Below are 20,923 nucleotides of genomic sequence, written 5' to 3'. Positions count from 1 at the left end.
GCACAGTTCAGTCATCCAGAGAGTGCCGCCCTCTTGACAAGTCCTTGCAACTGCAGGCAAGACCTGACAGGTCAAGTCGAAGCATTCTTTGTAATCAACCAGTCGTCACAGGCAAAGCCTCAGCCTCTGGTCTGCTGCTAACGGCAAACACTGTGAGAAAAACAGGTGGCGATTGGGCATATAGTTCTAACTCCATTCCACCCCTGACAGACTCTCCCAACTTAAAAAAAATCCACTTTACCCAATCTGAGACAGGGATATTGTTGTCCATACCACATCGAATTTCTCACATGAAATCTAGATTACTTCCATTTTAAACGAGTTATTTTCGACAAAAGAAGAAATCAAAGCAGACACACATTTTCACGTAGCCAAATTATCGTTAATTGTTGTCAAACTTATGTACAAAAGTATAGCACAGGATACATTTCTTGTAAGTATTCTCTCATCAGTTAAAAGAATGTCTGTTCTTATCAGCTTAATATCTGCTACGTCCTGCATCACAGGACTATAATATTAAACTAGTTTTTGCCTCATGATGGAGGGATAATTGCGTGCACTACCTCTGTCACAGGATGCCTTCTCACTTTCGAAGTAACCAAATGCTTTCTCATATACAAAGTCACTTAAGGTACCAGCACCGAGGAGTTGTAAATATCAAGTTTATATTGTGCATCACTTCATAAATTCGGTAATATAGCTCATTTTATTACTATGGTCACCTCTGCCTGTGGACGTGGGAGTTTGAAATTCCGTTAAAACATCATGCCACAATGAAAAAACGCCTGATTACCACTCCAACTCGTGAATCATATCCATAGTACTCTAACCCTCGATTCCAAACACATTGCGGCCCGTCGTTGACATCAAATTGATTGACTAATTAATTAAATCCATATGTCACTTCTGATCATGGCATAAAATCGGTAAAATTAAGAAAACTAACGGAAAATGCGTATAAATTTAGGGAAAATATGGAAAAATGGAGGAAAATTGAAGGAGAAATACTGAGTACTTACATATCTGCTTGGTGCAGGAAAATCCTTGTACCAGTATATGGAAACAGAGTGCATGAAAGCCAGAGAAAAATGAGAAAAACTCGAAATGGAACGACTGGGAACCATGCAAATTATAATTTTTCGTGGATGGCCATAAGGCGACTTGATTTCGTTGTTTGACATGGATGACGACCAGCTGTGGAATAAAAAAATTATGTATGTCAGAACACAAGCTCAGGTGTGGCCACAAAGTTATCGGGTACCACCTCATAGATTTTTATGAAGTAGTTGGACATGTGACTACGATAAACTTTACGTCCTCTTATAAACAAGATTTACGAAGTATCTCTTTGTGCTCTCTGTACTACTCATAACCATCTCGAGTCACCTAACGATTGTTTTCAACAACATTATGCTGTATGTCTGGTGAGGTAATAGGAATAAATCCAAACTGATTACTGTCTTGGATGCTTTCCTAAAATAGATAATTATCTGCAGCTATACTGACATGGATTTGTGTTAAAATATCTTAAAAAGTAGGTGCAATAATCGTATGAGAGGTGTTGTGATGAGGTAGGATTTAACAGTAGACTGATGAGTCTTTCTAGAGGGAGAGAGAGAGAGAGAGAGAGATGTTATGGTACGTCATTTTATCGCACATTTTCCCATTTTTTCCGTGTCTCTCTTGGGCAGTATCTGTTGTGAGGTATAACGTGCATTTGACTCACATACAAATACGTATTCTGTGAGCGACTTAGATCTCTAAGTACATGCTCTCGTTAACAGCAAACCACTCTCAACCACAGTCAGCAGAGGACTTAAAACGCTTGTGTAGGGAATCATGTCCACAAAACCAATGGAAAACTTATTTCAGCGCCCTCCTCTAGACGAACGGACAAATATGTGACGTACACCATTTCCCTGCAACATTTTGGGCATAAATCGAGTCTTCAGTTTCTTAACTGCAGTGATTCTAAGTCAGCGACAGACGTTTGTGAGGCGCTACAACCCCTGTGCATATATTTTCTTGACAGACGTTGTGTATGGAAGAGATTGTGTTCTGGTTGCGGAGTTGGTACAGCATGGAGTGTACTTTCACATGTCAAACGCAGCTGCTACGCATATGTCTATTTCCCCATAAGATGTCATTGTTTCAGCATTTTTCCTTCGCTGACGATCATTTTACATGATTGATGCGAGCATAGCACAATTTCTGAGCTGTATTTGGATGTGAACAGTGAGCGCTACACATCTCTGGAAAGCGGTATATTGTATGTATCACAAAGAATATAGTTTTTCTTTCCTTTGGTGTAAAAGGTAGTATTTCTATCATATTAAGTTTCTCGCCATAGTTAATGGGACAGAAAACTTGCAGGCTAAATTTATGTCAGGCGATGGAAATATATTTCCTGCATTGGAGTATTAATAGCATTGCATTCCACGTGATTATATATTGGAAACATACTGATTTAACGTTATAGCACATTTAAGTGCAGAACCGTGTAGCCGTAGAAGTGGGTATTTATGTTTTGTGATCATACTCTCTCTCCAGTACCTCCTTGGTATGGACTTCTTACGCTAGAACGATAGTCCAGATTGGATAACACAAGTGATTTACGTAAAATGTTTCAAATTTTTTCCATGTCAAGCTCCTTCATGCATAAACCATACATTTCTTCTTCTTCTTCTTCTTCTTAAGCATTGGTTACATTACTATAATACACTCAAATATATCAGACTCATATCTACTACCGGGTGTAGAAGTATGAAACTGGTTGCAATAATTACACGTCTGTTGTTTGAAACTGATAAACAATATTTTATTCAAAATAATCTCCACTGCTATCTATACATTTCTCCCACCTCCCCGGCACGCTATGAATGCCACACCAAAAAAACCTGGTCTTCTACATCTACATCTACATCTACATCTATACTCCGCGAGCCACCTTACGGTGTGTGGCGGAGGGTACTTATTGTACCACTATCTGATCCCCCCTTCCCTGTTCCATTCACGAATTGTGCGTGGGAAGAACGACTGCTTGTAAGTCTCCGTATTTGCTCTAATTTCTCGGATCTTTTCGTTGTGATCATTACGCGAGATATATGTGGGCGGTAGTAATATGTTGCCCATCTCTTCCCGGAATGTGCTCTCTCGTAATTTCGATAATAAACCTCTCGGCATTGCGTAACGCCTTTCTTGAAGTGTCCGCCACTGGAGCTTGTTCAGCATCTCCGTAACGCTCTCGCGCTGACTAAATGTCCCCATGACGAATCGCGCTGCTTTTCGCTGGATTATGTCTATCTCTTCTATTAATCCAACCTGGTAAGGGTCCCATACTGATGAGCAATACTCAAGAATCGGACGAACAAGCGTTTTGTAGGCTACTTCTTTCGTCGATGAGTCACATTTTCTTAGAATTCTTCCTATGAATCTCAACCTGGCGCCTGCTTTTCCCACTATTTGTTTTATGTGATCATTCCACTTCAGATCGCTCCGGATAGTAACTCCTAAGTATTTTACGGTCGTTACCGCTTCCAATGATTTACCACCTATGGCATAATCGTACTGGAATGGATTTCTGCCTCTATGTATGCGCATTATATTACATTTGTCTACGTTTAGGGAAAGCTGCCAGCTGTCGCACTATGCATTAATCCTCTGCAGGTCCTCCTGGAGTACGTACGAGTCTTCTGATGTTGTTACTTTCTTGTAGACAACCGTGTCATCTGCAAATAGCCTCACGGAGCTACCGATGTTGTCAACTAAGTCATTTATGTATATTGTAAACAATAAAGGTCCTATCACGCTTCCCTGCGGTACTCCCGAAATTACCTCTACAGCTGCAGATTTTGAACCGTTAAGAATGACATGTTGTGTTCTTTCTTCTAGGAAATCCTGAATCCAATCACAAACCTGGTCCGATATTCCGTAAGCTCGTATTTTTTTCACTAAACGTAAGTGCGGAACCGTATCAAATGCCTTCCTGGAGTCCAGGAATACGGCATCAATCTGCTCGCCAGTGTCTACGGCACTGTGAATTTCTTGGGCAAATAGGGCGAGCTGAGTTTCACATGATCTCTGTTTGCGGAATCCATGTTGGTTATGTTGAAGGAGATTTGTATTATCTAAGAACGTCATAATACGAGAACACAAAACATGTTCCATTATTCTACAACAGATTGACGTAAGCGAAATAGGCCTATAATTATTCGCATCTGATTTATGACCCTTCTTGAAAATGGGAACGACCTGCGCTTTCTTCCAGTCGCTAGGTACTTTACGTTCTTCCAGCGATCTACGATAAATTGCTGATAGAAAGGGGGCAAGTTCTTTAGCATAATCACTGTAGAATCTTAAGGGTATCTCGTCTGGTCCGGATGCTTTTCCGCTGCTAAGTGATAGCAGTTGTTTTTCAATTCCGATATCGTTTATTTCAATATTTTCCATTTTGGCGTCCGTGCGACGGCTGAAGTCAGGGACCGTGTTACGATTTTCCGCAGTGAAACAGTTTCGGAACACTGAATTCAGTATTTCTGCCTTTCTTCGGTCGTCCTCTGTTTCGGTGCCATCGTGGTCAACGAGTGACTGAATAGGGGATTTAGATCCGCTTACCGATTTTACATATGACCAAAACTTTTTAGGGTTCTTGTTTAGATTGTTTGCCAATGTTTTATGTTCGAATTCGTTGAATGCTTCTCTCATTGCTCTCTTTACGCTCTTTTTCGCTTCGTTCAGCTTTTCCTTATCAGCTATGATTCGACTACTCTTAAACCTATGATGAAGCTTTCTTTGTTTCCGTAGTACCTTTCGTACATGATTGTTATACCACGGTGGATCTTTCCCCTCGCTTTGGACCTTAGTCGGTACGAACTTATCTAAGGCGTACTGGACGATGTTTCTGAATTTTTTCCATTTTTGTTCCACATCCTCTTCCTCAGAAATGAACGTCTTCTCTTGAAGCGAACCAGTTAGCGAGCCATTTTCGACATTCCCACAGGAATTGAAGCGTTGTTCAGCGAGAGCGTGTCCCAGTGATGCAAATAGATGACAATCTGACGGAACCAAGTCTGGAGAACAAGCTGCCTGCCCTAGTGTTTCCCAGGTTTACGCCCCGATCGTTTCCCTGACACGTTTTTCTGTGTGTCATGGGGCGTTAGCATGGAGAAATATGAATTTGTGTTGCCTTTTTTTCATATTCCGGTCGTTTTTCATGTAATGCTCGATTTAAATCGATCAGTTGCTGTTGGTAGTGACCAGTGTTAACGGTTTCACCAGGTTTTAGCAACTCATAACAGATGACACCCTTCTGATCCCACCAAACACAGAGCATTGTCTTCTTTCCAAAGCGATTTGGTCTTGCATTGGATGTCGATGGTTTGCCTGGATTTACCTATGATTTACGACGCTTGGGATCCATTTTTCATCGCCTGTCACTATTCGATGGAGAAACGACTTTCTTTTGTATCTGTCGAGCAGCATTTCACAAGTGGTTGCTTGCTGTTTTTCATTCAGTTCATGCGAAACCCATTTTCCCCACTTTCTGCACCTTTCCTATAGCTTTTAACCGACGATAAACGGCCTTCTGCATCACATTCAATTGTTCCGCGAGTTCCTCTTGAGGTTGAGTATCATCTTCATTCAATAAGGCCTACATTTCTTTGTCTTAGAACTTTTTCGGTGCTTTCCTGCGCTCGTCGTTTCTCACGTCGGAATCACCACCTTTGAATTTTGCAACCACTCGAAACACTGTGTTTTCCGAAAAGCATGATTGCCGAAAGCTTCGACAAGCATTCGATGCGATTCTACAACAGTTTTCTTCAAATGATAGCAAAAAAACCAATTCTGTCCGCAAATCGGAGTTGGTAGACACAAACTTGACCTGTTCACGGGTTTGAAACAGATACCGATTGATGGAACTTGGGTTACTGTGTGTCGACATTCGTTGTCAGCCGTTGCAGGAAGCAGATGGCGCTGCAGAGTGGTCTCATGAGCCATACAATGACGACTAGCACCATCGATAGAGATATTCCTGTTTCATACTTCTACACCTGGAACACAACAGTAAGTAGTGCTAACCTCATCAGCATGCATGCATATAGAGAGATCGCGCGTACTTGCATGGGTGGCGTGGGTAAGATTGGTATGAAACAATCTTTGCAGAGTGGCAGTTACAGTACTGGAATGAGAATACTGGTCTGAATTACTAGCGTCAGTTTAGAACATGGTTTATGATCTTTCCAAAAGCAAGATGTCAAAGTGTATTGATTACATGGAACTCATCTCGTTCCGTTCCTTCACGAAACGTCAAATTTAGTTTCTATACTGCCCTCCTATTCCTAGTAAGTTGCAAATAAAATCGGCGACAATGTTGTAGGGAGCGCATCTAGTGTATTGCCCAGGATTCATGAATGTGAGAACACCTCATGACTCCCACCCAGATAGGGAGAGCTGGGTAATCGTAGTAAAATACAACCGAATTTATAAAGTGATTCGGGTAAGGAACGTAGTTTTCGCACATGCTCTCTGCTGATGGCTATTTCCGACACTAAGAAACAGTATTTGTGTTATTTAATGTAAGCAGTGCAGCAGGATTCACAATGTGTCCACATGTATATAGCATTCGCAAGATTATGGATGAGGTGCTTTGGCAATTATACATAAATAGAAAATCAAGCTGGAATGTCATTGACTGATTGCATCATGAGATCGGCGCGATGAGGCGTTATGTTACCGTGACAAGTCGTGGGGAGTTGTGGGTTTGAACTCAAATAATTGGGTAAAATGCATTTAAATTACGAAAAACCTGGTAAAATTGCGAAAATTGATGGGAAATACGTAAAACTGAGGTAAATACGCCGTATATGAAAATCCCTCTATTCCCCAACAGGAGCGATTGATAACTGATGGTGCTTTCTATCCATGCTATATGGATTTAAGTCCTGCAGAGTACCCCCTCATTCCAACTGCAGTTATGCATTGTAAGCCATAAAATGAAGATACCGTGTCCATACACTTGGAGGTAATAATGACCACCACCTATGACACTGAAACAGTGATAATGTACCTGCATGCAATATGCACCACCAATATGAGGAATCAATGTTTCTGGTATCTTAAAGAATGGAGCAATGGAGCAGAGAGACATCTGCGACCCTGTCACTGTGGAATGTGAGTTTATGTGCCGATGTCATCACTTTCGGAAAGATATTTGTAAATGCTCAGTAATATCACACGCTCCTCCAGTTTTCATATGTGGCAATGTCTTCCACATTTTTATCTACAAAAAACACACCTCTGTCTTTAATTTCGGCCATCGTGTGTGTTGCGGGAACAGCTTACCTTAAACCATGTGATGTCCAGCTTTCTGTGAGAGCCTATGGATAGAAATATTTTCATATTTAGCACCTGACACAGACTTCAAATTATGGTACAAAAACAAATTGTATGGCAGAATACATAGCTGTAGTCATAAACAGCTTGGGATTGTTACAGCAAAAAATAAAAATAAAATAGAAATAAGTGTCAAACTGCTTATGAAAGAACAGCACAGGAACTATGTCTTACGTTTTATAGTATGTGGGATACAGTCTTCCTAAAGTACAGGAGACCAAAATTTACACAAGTGTTTGGAAGCGACTTCGACCACCCGCTACATACTCAAGGCGACCAGTACGTGTGTATTTAATGGGATCACCCAAAATCTCTATATTTACACACAGACATTATGTGTTTTCGATATGTCGGAAGAGACAGACACGGCAAAATCTTATCAAGTTCTCTACCAGGTGACATTAGAGGTAGTTTGTAGTTCAACACCACTGGATATTATAAAAATAACGATGAGTGTGGTGAGAGAGAGAGAGAGAGAGAGAGAGACGCTGTGATGTCAACTAAGTTTCTGACGCCATTGCACTACCGTATTTTTAGTGTAGTAATCATAGAAATACAATAAAGGGGACTAGGATATGTGCAAGGGGATACTTATACACCGTAATTCGATATCGAAGAATTATAGGTATTATGCATCTGAATTTCTTGTATGGTTGTGAATTTTCTCCTGTACGTTAGTGTGTTTTCCTTATGATAAATGTCTATCTAGTCAGTGACACATGGAGGAATAGACAGTCTTCTAACTAATGGAACAGTGCTGTCAGAATATCATTGGCTTTCGAGAGAATCAGTAGGGATCTTTGCCTTGGCGGGGTACATATCTTACTCATCGGAATCAGGCGGATTCAAATGCTGAACGTCGAAGACTGGAAGAACCTTGAGAAAGTAGGAGGTAAGCGATAGTTGACGAAATGGTGGTTGAGATGTGACCATTATACAGCTTCTTCTGATTGTTATGAACAAACACATATTACAGCCTGTCACATACATATCGCAAAGTGAATGCAGTGACCCAATTAGGACCTAATAAGAAGACTTTTACCGGGAGAGAATCACCAGTAAATGTTCCATCATTTGTCTTCTCGATAGAGAAGACATAGCTTTCTTCCATGCCCATAAATACATCTTAAGAGGTGGACTAAATTTACATTCATATCTATATGCTTATTTCTTAACCTCTTTTCTATTACACTCGAAAACAGAGGGAGAGAAAAAGACTGTCTAGATGCCTTCATATGAGCACTAATTTCTTGTATCCCATCTTCATGGTTCAAATGGCTTTGAGCACTATGGGACTTAACTGCTGTGGTCATCAGTCCCCTAGAACTTAGAACTACTTAAACCTTACTGACCTAAGGACATCACTCACATCCATGCCCGAGGCAGGATTCGAACCTGCGACCGTAGCGGTCGCGCGGTTCCAGACTGTAGTGCCTAGAACCACTCGGCGACTCCGGCCTGCCCATCTTCATGATCCGAATTCGAAATGTATGGTCGTGGCAATAGAAACCATTTTCAGGCAGCTGCCAATGTCTGCTCTCTAAGTTTTATGGTACTGTTCATCGAAAAAAACGTCTACCCTCCAGGAATTCCCATTTGAGGTACCTGGAGAGTGTAGCCCGACTGAAAGAAAATATTTACTCACCATTCAAAGTGATTCTCATGATCACCTTAACTAAATGGTCACTCAGTTTCTTGTCAGTGCCGTTTATCCGTGCAGGTGGAAACGAAGGCTAGAGTACCATGGATAAGATTCGAGAGCGGAGCGGTGCTTAGGCGAAATCTTTAAACAAAATTTCAGTCTCTCACCTACAAGGCCAGAGATGACCATTATAATAAAGTCCACTGTATTACCGAATTTATAAAGGGATATACAGTATAAACTTGATATATACAACTCCTCTGCTCTGCTACCTTAAAAGACATTGTATGTGACGAAGCATTTGATTGCTTTTAAGAGAGTTCGAAAATGAGAAGGCATCATGTGACACAGGTAGAGAATGCACTTAGCACTCCATAATGGGACAACAATGAGTTTGATAGTCTAGTCCTGTGATACAGGACATAGCAGATGTTAAGCTGGTAAGAAGAGAGATTTTTTTTTACCTGATGACCGAATACTTAGAGGAGGTATACCCAATGCCGTACTGTTGTATAGGATTTTGACAGCAAGTAATCATACTTTAGCAATGTGAATATGTGTGTATGCTCTTATTTCTTCTACCTTCGAAAATAACTCGTTTAATAGGTAGGAAACTTCATTTTGTGTGAGAAACTCGGTGTGTATAGACAATGAAATCCCTTTCTCGGTTCGGGCAAAGTGGATTCGTAAAGCAAAGAAAATCTATGTCTGGGATGGAATTGCAGTTAGAACTAATTGCCCAACCCACACCTGTTTGTGTCTCACTGTCTGCAGTCAGTGGTCGACTGGAAGCCAAGGCTTAGCCTGTGATGACTGGTTAGTTACAAAGAATTCTTCGACCTGTCGGCTCTTGCCCACAGGGCAAGTCCCTGGGACGGCGCCCTCCAGATGGCTGCGTAGCAAAGTCGGTAGTATACTATTCACACTGGACGATTATTCTCCCCACGTAAATTCATCGGTTGACTGCTTGGTAGTTATGGTGACAGTCTGTCCAACATCCGAGCATCCTGTACATCTGGAAATGTGCACGCAAGCGCCGGCATTGCCGAGGTGTTTACGAGCCTCTCCTGACAAACGCATGTGTGAAGACGCCATGTTCTGCTGTCACGGTTCACACTACGCCAGTAGTTGGTGCTCTCTTCTTGATCAAGAGTTTATGTGATAGTAAGGTTCTTTTCACCAGATACGTTTAGTGTAAGGTGGGAACGTTGTGGTGGAGGAAATGCTTGTGTTGTCAAACGTTAGTGCATGCAGGACCTCGGATATATTTAACACTATGATTTATTTGTGGCGGAAATTCAATTACGTCGTTTGCAGAATGTTTCTTATTGTCAGACAATGAAAATATTTTATGTTATGAAAAAGATTCCTTGTAAAGTGATGATGAGTGTTTTAGGTGATCTGTTTGAGTCTTGTAAATTGGTAAACAATTAACTTAGTGTGAGAGTGCAAATGGACTGTTTCCCACCAGTTTTGTTATCGTAATTCTGCCACCTCTTCCTTTGTCCCCACCATTAGCTAATAGGAACACAGTATTCAGCGGAGAGATGAAAACCTCCATCTACGTGTTTTAAGATGTTGGTCGACACACAAACAAGAAGTAACCACTTGAGAGAGGCAGAGACAGGATGCGAGTGTAGAAGTTCCCAATCAACAGAATGCTATCACTTGACGGTTTGTTTGAGGCTCCGAGACGAAAATATGCTGACATCCAGTCCATGATCGGTAGTATTTCGTAGTGTGAACTGTAAAAGGGCCTTAGGCGGCTTTTGACCTCCATGGCAGCAACCAGACGCAGTAATAGGCATGGATGACTCAAAACTGTAGCTATGATACCGCACTTCATTCCATTCCTACATAAAGTTATTACGTCATGGGATATGGGGCAGGAAGGGGGTGTGGATGTGGGCTCTACCCAAGTGTGGAAGTCCTGTCTGCTGCAAACTGATTAAATAAAAAATATGGAAATTGAACAATATATTATTATTATTATTATTATTATTATTAATATTATTATTATTGAAACTGATTTCAATTTCGTGTTGTGAGATCCTTCCTCTCCAGCATACACATAAAATTTTCCCTGATTATTTACAGATGGAGGAGGGGAGGGTAAGTGGAGGAGTGGAGGGGGTAATTGGGGAAGGGGAGGGGAGGACGGAGGGGTCACTAGGAGGAGAAAAATTGGCTCTCAAAAGAGCTACGGAGGTGTGACAGAGGAAAGTACCACTTTTCCCACAGGGGTGGGGAAGGAGAAGGGAGAAAGCAAGGGATGGAGGCGTTTCTCAGAAGTACAGTTTCTAGCCTGGCAGTCATAAGTAAACCCTCATTGGGTTTAAATCAATTAAGATAACAATATACTAAGTGGACATGGAGGAAGGTTTTTCAATTGATCTATTTAATTAATTAGCACATCAATATGATATCAAAAGAGTCCTAGAAAGAATATTATGCTACTACTTCAACCATGTAGCAATATACAGGAAATGTGATATTTACATTGACCATTATCTGCAGGTGGCCAAAATATGTCAAAGCTAAGAAACAAATTAGAACTGTAAAATAAAATGAAGGAAATTGTAGAGCTGCAAGAAAAATTGGTAGCAGTTCCCTATCGACAAAGATTTATCAGATATTTAGTAGAAAATAAAAAATATGGATACTAATGAAGAATGGTAGGGGTATGAAAGCACTAGGTAATAGACTATTGGGCAAGCAAACCACATTGAAACGAAAGGAATGTTTGAGAATATGGAAAGACAAAATAGAAAAAGGCCCTCACAGATACAGAAATAGCTCATTAAACTTACTACAATTAAAAACAGCAAGATATACAACATTATATAGCTACAAGAATCATTCCAAAGACTTTAACAAGAGCACATAAAGACAGTTGGGAAAAATTTGTGAGTAGTGTGGAACACGATGTATATGGGAGACAATACTTTATTAAAGAACTTAAACTAACTAGAAAGAGGCAACACGAGAATGGATGTGATAAGATATCAAGAATGAATTGAGTGTTATATAAGTTTTGATTAAACGTTAAGGCAGACATTTCCACCTATACTGAACATATGACCGAAGAAATAGTAAAAAATATTGACTTACTAACATTAGGAGCTTTATAAGTAGCAATATGAAAATAAAAGAATGAGAAACCACCAGGAATAGAGAATCCACATAGGGGATATTCGAGAAGATTCGAGGACTGTTGCTCAAACTCCACCTTCTTCATCTACTGATCACCTGCCATCTCACAATGAGGATACCAAATACAAGACTTTCTTCAGTATTTTAGAAAGGAGAAAGAAATAAACTGAGAAACCATAGAGCTAAAGTATATCAAATACAATGTATAAACTATACACTGGTATATTAAATAACCGATCAATGGCAATAGAATCACCCTTGCAAGAATAACATGACGGTTTTCGAAAAGGAAGAGCTTATATTAAGAAGGTATTTACTATGAAACGGCTAATAGAGAAAAGAAGGGAATGCGGTTTGCAGTTCTATATGGTGCTTTTAGATCTAAAGAAGGTCATCTATAAGGTAGACATGCGTGGATTGTGGAATACAATGGCTAAGTGGGCTACCCTCCACAAATAATCATTTGTATAAAAAGTTTTTAATGATACCTGCTTCGGACTCATTGTATCTATTTGCTGGGGAGGGGGAGGGGGGGGGGGGGGAAATGTAGTGATTAACGAAAGAGTAAGACAAGCATGTGGAACATCACTCGCGCATTTTTAACATTTACATGGACGATATCCTACACAGATGGAAGAAGTATCAGGCAAACTTAGAAATTAAGTTAGTAAGTTCTACTTTAACTATGCTAGCATATGATGCTAATCACATAGTGATTACAGAAAGTACTGAAGATTATCTTCCAAGAGCTACTTGTTTCCTTCATGAGAGTTGTAAACAATATAACTTTAAGATTTCTCTTTGAAAATAAGTAACCATAGCATTCCATGGGCACCCACCAATTCCAAGCGGAAAGATTATTTTTTATGAGAGAATTTTAAAATAGGTTCAAGGCACACAAATGAAATTCCTTGGGGCACTATAGAGACACGAAACAACCACATAAAATAACAAACCAGGATATCCAGAATCAGTTACAAATATTTCCAAAACACGATAAACTGAACGCAGAAGCAAGTGCTAAGATCATTTACAAATAATGTGCAATACAAGGATTCCGAAAATGGCACTGACGTAGAGACCTACTCATCAGAGAGCCCAAGGCAGACTGAAATGAAAATAGACTGGGCCAGAACAGGCCGATGGGCCTAATCCCAGAATGGCTAATGATGATAGATATGGAATCATTGGCTAAGAATTTATCATTCTGTATCTAGTTACTGTCCCTGTCAGCGGCTCGTCATCGCAGACTTTGCCGAACTGCTACCTAACTATTTTACCCGTTTACCAAGGATTTTATGATTCAGAAGATACGACATTATGAACTTAGAGGTACCTGAAAACGAAACTGCAGGGCGAAATTCCCTAGAGATACAGGTGAACCATGTCTACAAGTAAGTGTGAAATATATGTGACATGTGTACATGCCACAGCTGGAGGTTCCTCCTAAACTGCTGGATCGATTTCAACCAAACTTGGTATACTTTTTTTTTTTTTTTCAATCAGTCTGCTGACTGGTTTGATGCGGCCCGCCACGAATTCCTTTCCTGTGCTAACCTCTTCATCTCAGAGTAGCAATTGGAACCTACGTCCTCAATTATTTGTTTGACGTATTCCAATCTCTGTCTTCCTCTACGGTTTTTGCCCTCTACTGCTCCCTCTAGTACCGTGGAAGTCATTCCCTCATGTCTTACCAGATGTCCTATCATCCTGTCCCTTGTTCTTATCAGTGTTTTCCACATATTCCTTTCCTCTCCAATTCTGCGTAGAACCTCCTCATTCCTTACCTTATCAGTCCACCTAATTTTCAACATTCGTCTATAGCACCACATCTCAAATGCTTCGATTCTCTTCTGTTCCGGTTTTCCCACAGTCCATGTTTCACTACCATACAATGCTGTACTCCAGACGTCCATCCTCAGAAATTACTTCCTCAAATTAAGGCCGGTATTTGATATTAGTAGACTTCTCTTGGCCAGAAACGCCTTCTTTGCCATAGCGAGTCTGCTGTTGATGTCCTCCTTGCTCCGTCCGTCATTGGTTATTTTACTGCCTAGGTAGCAGAATTCCTTAACTTCACTGACTTCGTGACCATCAATCCTGACGTTAAGTTTCTCGCTGTTCTCATTTCTACTACTTCTCATTACCTTCGTCTTTCTCCGCTTTTCTCTCAAACCACACTCTGTACTCATTAGACTGTTCATTCCGTTCAGCAGATCATTTAATTCTTCTTCACTTTCACTCAGGATAGCAATGTCATCAGCGAATCGTATCATTGATATCCTTTCACCTTGTATTTTAATTCCACTCCTGAACCTTTCTTTTATTTCCATCATTGCTTCCTCGATGTACAGATTGAAGAGTAGGGGCGAAAGGCTACAACCTTGTCTTACACCCTTCTTAATACGAGCACTTCGTTGTTGATCGTCCACTCTTATTATTCCCTCTTGGTTGTTGTACATATTGTATATGACCCGTCCCTCCCTATAGCGTACCCCTACTATTTTCAGAATCTCGAACAGCTTGCACCATTTTATATTGTCGAACGCTTTTTCCAGGTCGACAAATCCTATGAAAGTCTCTTGATTTTTCTTTAGCCTTGCTTCCATTATTAGCCGTAACGTCAGAATTGCCTCTCTCGTCCCTTTACTTTCCCTAAAGTCAAACTGATCTTTACCTAGCGCATTCTCAATTTTCTTTTCCATTCTTCCGTACATTATTCTTGTAAGTAGCTTCGATGCATGAGCTGTTAAGCTGATTGTGCGATAATTCTCGCACTTGTCACCTCTTGCCGTCTTCGGAATTGTGTGGATGATGCTTTTCCGAAAGTCAGATGATATGTCGCCAGACTCATATATCCTACACACCAACGTGAATAGTCGTTTTGTTGCCACTTCCCCCAATGATTTTAGAAATTCTGATGGAATGTTATCTCTCCCTTCTGCCTTATTTGACCGTAAGTCCTCCAAAGCTCTTTTAAATTCCGATTCTAATACTGGATCCACTATCTCTTCTAAATCGACTTCTGTTTCTTCTTCTATCACATCTGACAAATCTTCATCCTCATAGAGGCTCTCAATGTATTCTTTCCACCTATCTGCTCTCTCCTCTGCATTTAACAGTGGAAATCCCGTTGCCCTCTTAATGTTACCACCGTTGCTTTTAATGTCACCAAAGGTTGTTTTGACTTTCCTGTATGCTGAGTCTGTCCTTCCGACAATCATATCGTTTTCGATGTCCTCACATTTTTCCTGCAGCCATTTCGTCTTAGCTTCCCTGCACTTCCTATTTATTTCATTCCTCAGCGACTTGTATTTCTGTATTCCTGATTTTCCCGGAACATGTTTGTACTTCCTCCTTTCATCAATCAACTGAAGTATTTCTTCTGTTACCCATGGTTTCTTCGCAGCTACCTTCTTCGTACCTATGTTTTCCTTCCCAACTTCTGTGATGGCCCTTTTTACAGATGTCCATTCCTCTTCAACTGTACTGCCTACTGCGCTATTCCTTATTGCTGTATCTATAGCGTTAGAGAACTTCAAACGTATCTCGTCATTCCTTAGTACTTCCGTATGCCACTTCTTTGCGTATTGATTCTTCCTGACTAATGTCTTCAACTTCAGCCTACTCTTCATCACTACTATATTGTGATCTGAGTCTATATCTGCTCCTGGGTACGCCTTACGGTCCAGTATCTGATTTCGGAATCTCTGTCTGACCATGATGTAACCTAATTGAAATCTTCCCGTATCTCCCGGCCTTTTCCAAGTATACCTCCTCCTCTTGTGATTCTTGAACAGGGTATTCGCTATTACTAGCTGAAACTTGTTACAGAACTCAATTAGTCTTTCTCCTCTTTCATTCCTTGTCCCAAGCCCATATTCTCCTGTAACCTTTTCTTCTACTCCTTCCCCTACAACTGCATTCCAGTCGCCCATGACTATTAGATTTTCGTCCCCCCTTACATACTGCATTACCCTTTCAATGTCGTCATACACTTTCTCTATCTTTTCATCTTACTATTTGGGAACAAATAATGTGGGGTTAGGAACCTGCGTACTCCTACTCCTATACATAGTAACATGAAGAGACAAAGAGAGAAGAAGGGGGTGGTTAGGAGGTAATGAATGACAAATATGAGAAGCAAGAGATGGGCACAGATAGGGGGAAAGGAGGAGATGGACACTGTGAGTGGAAATGGACAAAAAATGGAGAGGAGGAGAGGAGCAGACAGATAAAGGAAAGAGGAAATGACTAGAGAGAGGAAGGAGAAAGGTGGACGGAAAGGGTGGAAGACGAGATGGGCAGAGAGATAAGCAGGAAGAAATGGACAGAGAAAGGGAAGAAGAGAGGAAAAAGAGATAAAGATAGGGGTTGGAAGAGTTGGACAGCGTGAAGGCGACGAGGAAATGGACTACAGTGTGGAGGAGAACATGGGCCGAGGTGAAGAAGACATAGAGGGGGTTGAGAAGATATAGAAGGAATGAGCAGATGAAGAGGAACAAACAAATGTACACAGAGGGAAGGAGGAGGAAACAGAGAGAGATATTAGGAGGAGATGGACAGAGAGAGGGGGAAGAAGTAGATAGACTAATAGACGATTGGAATCGATACTTACCCAGGCAATGTTAGGTAATCAGCTAGTACATTCCCCTAAACAAATGGAGCGAATTCATCCAAACTTGATACACATATCACTTCCTGTCTGGAGAGAATCGCTGGGGATAACGACCTCGTACCTGTGAGAGGAGCGAGGATAGAGGTCAAAAAGTAGTGTAAATCATGACTTGGAACAAACTTTATATGTGATTTCGATCTCTACAACATTTATCTCGCTGGCAACCCCGCAAAATGATGAGAGGCAAAAATCCGTCACTTTGTACATTGTCGCTGTTCATGTAGTGAAACTGCAACATCAGGCATGACATTTAAATGAATTCGTAGTTTGCTGTTAACTGTATTCATATTTGCAGACGGCATTCAGATATGCCTCTCAATGTAACTGCAAATTTATGTCGTTATTAGAGATGGGTCGTTCGCAAAATAACAGGTCCAAAGGAATGGTTCACCAAGAAGAACGGAAGGAGCGAGGAACGAATTATAAGGAACGGTCTTCCATAGTTCACTTCGGTCGTTGCCTTCTACTTATAGTTCCCAGGAATGGGAAACGCAACAGCACACAGGCGTGTCTCGTTCCAGGGGCCCTATGCTGTATCTTTCCGCCATTTTCCGATCGTTTCGGTACGCTAGCGCACCGAACAGTCTTGTTCCCGAAACAGAGCCCCAGCATTATTCAGTACGCATTTCGAAAGTGATGGCGAACGGTCCTAGCAAACCAAAACGCTGTTGTCAGTTCTCCCCACATCAACCAATGAAAAGCAATGTGCTCAGATCCGCGCATGCGCACTGCAGCGCCACAGCGACACAAACTCGAAAAGGCTAGCAGCCGACACAGGCCTGCCATTCTTCACAGTACCGAAAAATGTGGTTGGAGTACATAATACTGATCAAATTTCGCTGACCACGAGCTTCCATGAATGCATGATAACGATAGAATATTGACTATGTTCTGGAAACTGTCGTAAATGTCACATTATGTCATTTTATTCTCATTCACATCGACGTCTTGCTTTGGATTTTACTTTTCGGAATATGAGTTAGTAATGGAGTGTAGTACCACATTGTAAAAATACATCTACAGAAACACCCAAAAAACTCGCCATTTTCTTTGTTTTCCGTCGTTACGCAACTAAATGAAGGCAGTTTGTTTATTGTCATACACGTTTCGCTTCCTTTATTCGTGATGATGCATCACAAATAAAAGAAGCGAAGCGCGTATGGGAATAAACTGCCTTCAATTACTTGCATAGACGGAACACATTTCCAAGAGCCAGAAAAATTGTTTAGAGGGTCTCAAAGAATAACAACATGCATAGAATGTGGCTGTAGCTCGCTCTTAGAGATCCAAATGACGAAATACTCGTAGCCTACTTCCCTGAATGATACATCAACAATTTGGTTCATAAAAACAACGTTTAAGAAATCGCCTTTTCGAGAGCATGTGGTGAGTGCAGCTATGGAAGTTCGTTGTAGTTAATCACATGCATTTGATGAATCAAAATGTTTCATGTATGGTGGTATAATCTGAAAAAATGGTGGCTGGAACCTTCCTTCTCCTTCTACTGTTGTTAACGATTCGATCGCAGATAAATTCTTGTGACAAGCTAAAGTATAAAGACGTTTGCTGCTAGTCTCATTAGCAGTAATTTACGTTGTGCTCTTAGATTCCTGTCTGACCATTTTCTCGGAAACCGCTACGTATTCCGAAAAAAAATATGAAATATTTGTGACAAGAAGAAGTATATATGTCACTGTCAGTTATTTCATGCACTGAAATTTCATCTTTCGCTTCGTGAACCTATGGAAGTCACAAAATTGAAGATAGTTTCTGAGAAAATGCGCTATTACGTGTAAATTACAACGAATTTTTTCAGAAAAATGCTTAACATTGACGATTAACGAAGTCTCAGAGCCGGCCGGTGTGGCCGTGCAGTTCTAGGCGCTTCAGTCTGGAACCGCGTGGCCGCTACGGTCGCAGGTTCGAATCCTGCCTCGGGCATGGATGTGTGTGATGTCCTTAGGTTAGTTAGGTTTAAGTAGTTCTAAGTTATAGGGGACTGATGACCGCAGATGTTCCCATAGTGCTCAGAGCCATTTGAACCATTTTTTGAAGTCTCAGAATGCTTTGAAAACACGAAGAGGAAAAAAATACTATCGCAGCCAGCAGTATACGAACTTACATCCTTTGTCAGAGCAGTTCGTTGCCTTACAAACTTCGCTACTAAGCTTGCGTATTACTGCCGCTTTATTTTATGTAATTCCCATCGAGAGAGGTACAGGCTGACTTCGTTGCCGAATGATGTGGGCGTAAGCCGTAAATGCGTGAAATTTTGGAAGGTTTCCTCCATCAGGCTTTACAAAATTCCTTTGCGTTGTTCCTTGAAAGTTTTAAACGCGTTTCGATAGTTAATAAGTAAACCATTTGGGGAAAAGAGTATGGGAAGTCACTAGTAATTCCAGCTAACACTCATGTAATATACGTAAGCAGAGTCTATGTCTTGATATTTAATGATCTCTTAATTACATAAATTAACAGGTATTTTGAGAGTATATAGAACGAAAACTTTTTTTGATGTTGTAATCATTCACAGTAGCAACCTAACCTAACCATACTTCTAACAAAAGAAAATAGTTTATTATGAACTCACTTCCCAACCAGATGCGTTCTGTAGTGATTCTTTAGTAACACAATCACTAAAGCCAAAGCTAAAACTACTCAATATGTTTAAAATAACAAATTATATGTGTAAATAAACCACAGGTAACCGAACAACGGGGCCATACCGAAATCCAAAACCTCTCGGTATAGTTGTCGAAAAATTGGCGAGAGGACAGTTCGGTAACAGGACTCAGAAGCTTACTGAACGGTAAATTCGGGTAAAGAACTGACAATGACGTCACTACCGAGACGCATTGATCGATATGAACCATATAGAATAGGGTCCTAGCCTTGGTTTCTTTCCTGTCTCTATCTCGATCTCTGTCTCCCTCGGTTGGACTCATCTTTCTTCGCATGGGCACTCGTCTCAGTTCCCCTGCCGACTGTTCCTAGTCAGTTCAGTATCCAGTTGTTCATTTTGTTCTCTGCGCACACCCATTCTAGATCAGTTTCAAACATTTTTGAACTCAGGACTTCTGTTTGATTTCGTATTCTATTCAGCATCCAAAATGTATTTTATAATTATATAAATTACATAAAATTATGTAGTATGTAATACATACATTTTTTTCAGGTAACAAATGGGCATATCAGCTTACTTCACTATTTCGATATTTCGATAAACAGCAGAAGACATACTTATAAAAAGGCAAGTTTTTTGTTATTACGTATGCAAATGAAGTCGGCGCGGCACATACGAGAGGCCATATTCCGTCTTTTTTTGATCCAAGGTAAAACAGCATGTTCGTTGTTATGGAAGGCAGACTGACTTACAACCGAATGAAGCCCGCGCTCCATATTCGAGTGCCCAGTGTCATATTTTGTATAGAAATTACGACAACTTCTGTGGTGTCACCGCCAGACACCACACTTGCTAGGTGGTAGCCTTTAAATCGGCCGCTGTCCGTTAGTATACGTCGGACCCGCGTGTCGCCACTATCAGTGATTGCAGACCGAGCGCCGCCACACGGCAGGTCTAGAGAGACGTCCTGGCACTCGCCCCAGTTGGACAGCCGACTTTGCTAGCGATGGTTCACTGTTTACATACGCTCTCATTTGCCGAGACGGCAGTTCAGCATAGCCTTCAGCTACGTCATTTGCTACGACCTAGCAAGGCGCCATATTCAGTTACTATTCTGAACAGATAATATTGTGAATCATGTATCGTCAAGAGCGACGTACTTCATTAATGGATTAAAGTTAAATATCAAACTAATTACGCCCGTTTTCTGAATTCTCATTCCTTGTCATGTTCCAGACCTCACGTCAGTATAGTTCTTCCCTCCTCACGCCAGCCTGCGTGAGCTAAAACGCGTGCATTTCGGCCTCCTCTCGTAACACGGTGTTTGCTCTTCTGCCAACACAACAACTTCTAAAATATTACGAGTATTTCAGTGGTACAGGGTAGTGCACGTAAAATCGGCCCCAAGTACTAGACTGCTCGCTGTCGCCCACCA

The 20,923-nt window shown here is 41.0% G+C and overlaps 1 pseudogene; it reads left to right on the top strand.

Moving 5' to 3' along the window:
- Positions 1-426: 426 nt before the first annotated feature.
- Positions 427-608, top strand: LOC124721486 (annotated as a pseudogene).
- The last annotated feature ends 20,315 nt before the right edge of the window (positions 609-20,923 follow it).

This window comes from Schistocerca piceifrons, chromosome 1, assembly GCF_021461385.2.
Source record: "Schistocerca piceifrons isolate TAMUIC-IGC-003096 chromosome 1, iqSchPice1.1, whole genome shotgun sequence".
Taxonomy (NCBI): domain Eukaryota; kingdom Metazoa; phylum Arthropoda; class Insecta; order Orthoptera; family Acrididae; genus Schistocerca; species Schistocerca piceifrons.
The sequence above is the reverse complement of the archived record's forward strand: the minus strand, read 5'-3'. Positions and strand labels throughout refer to the sequence as shown.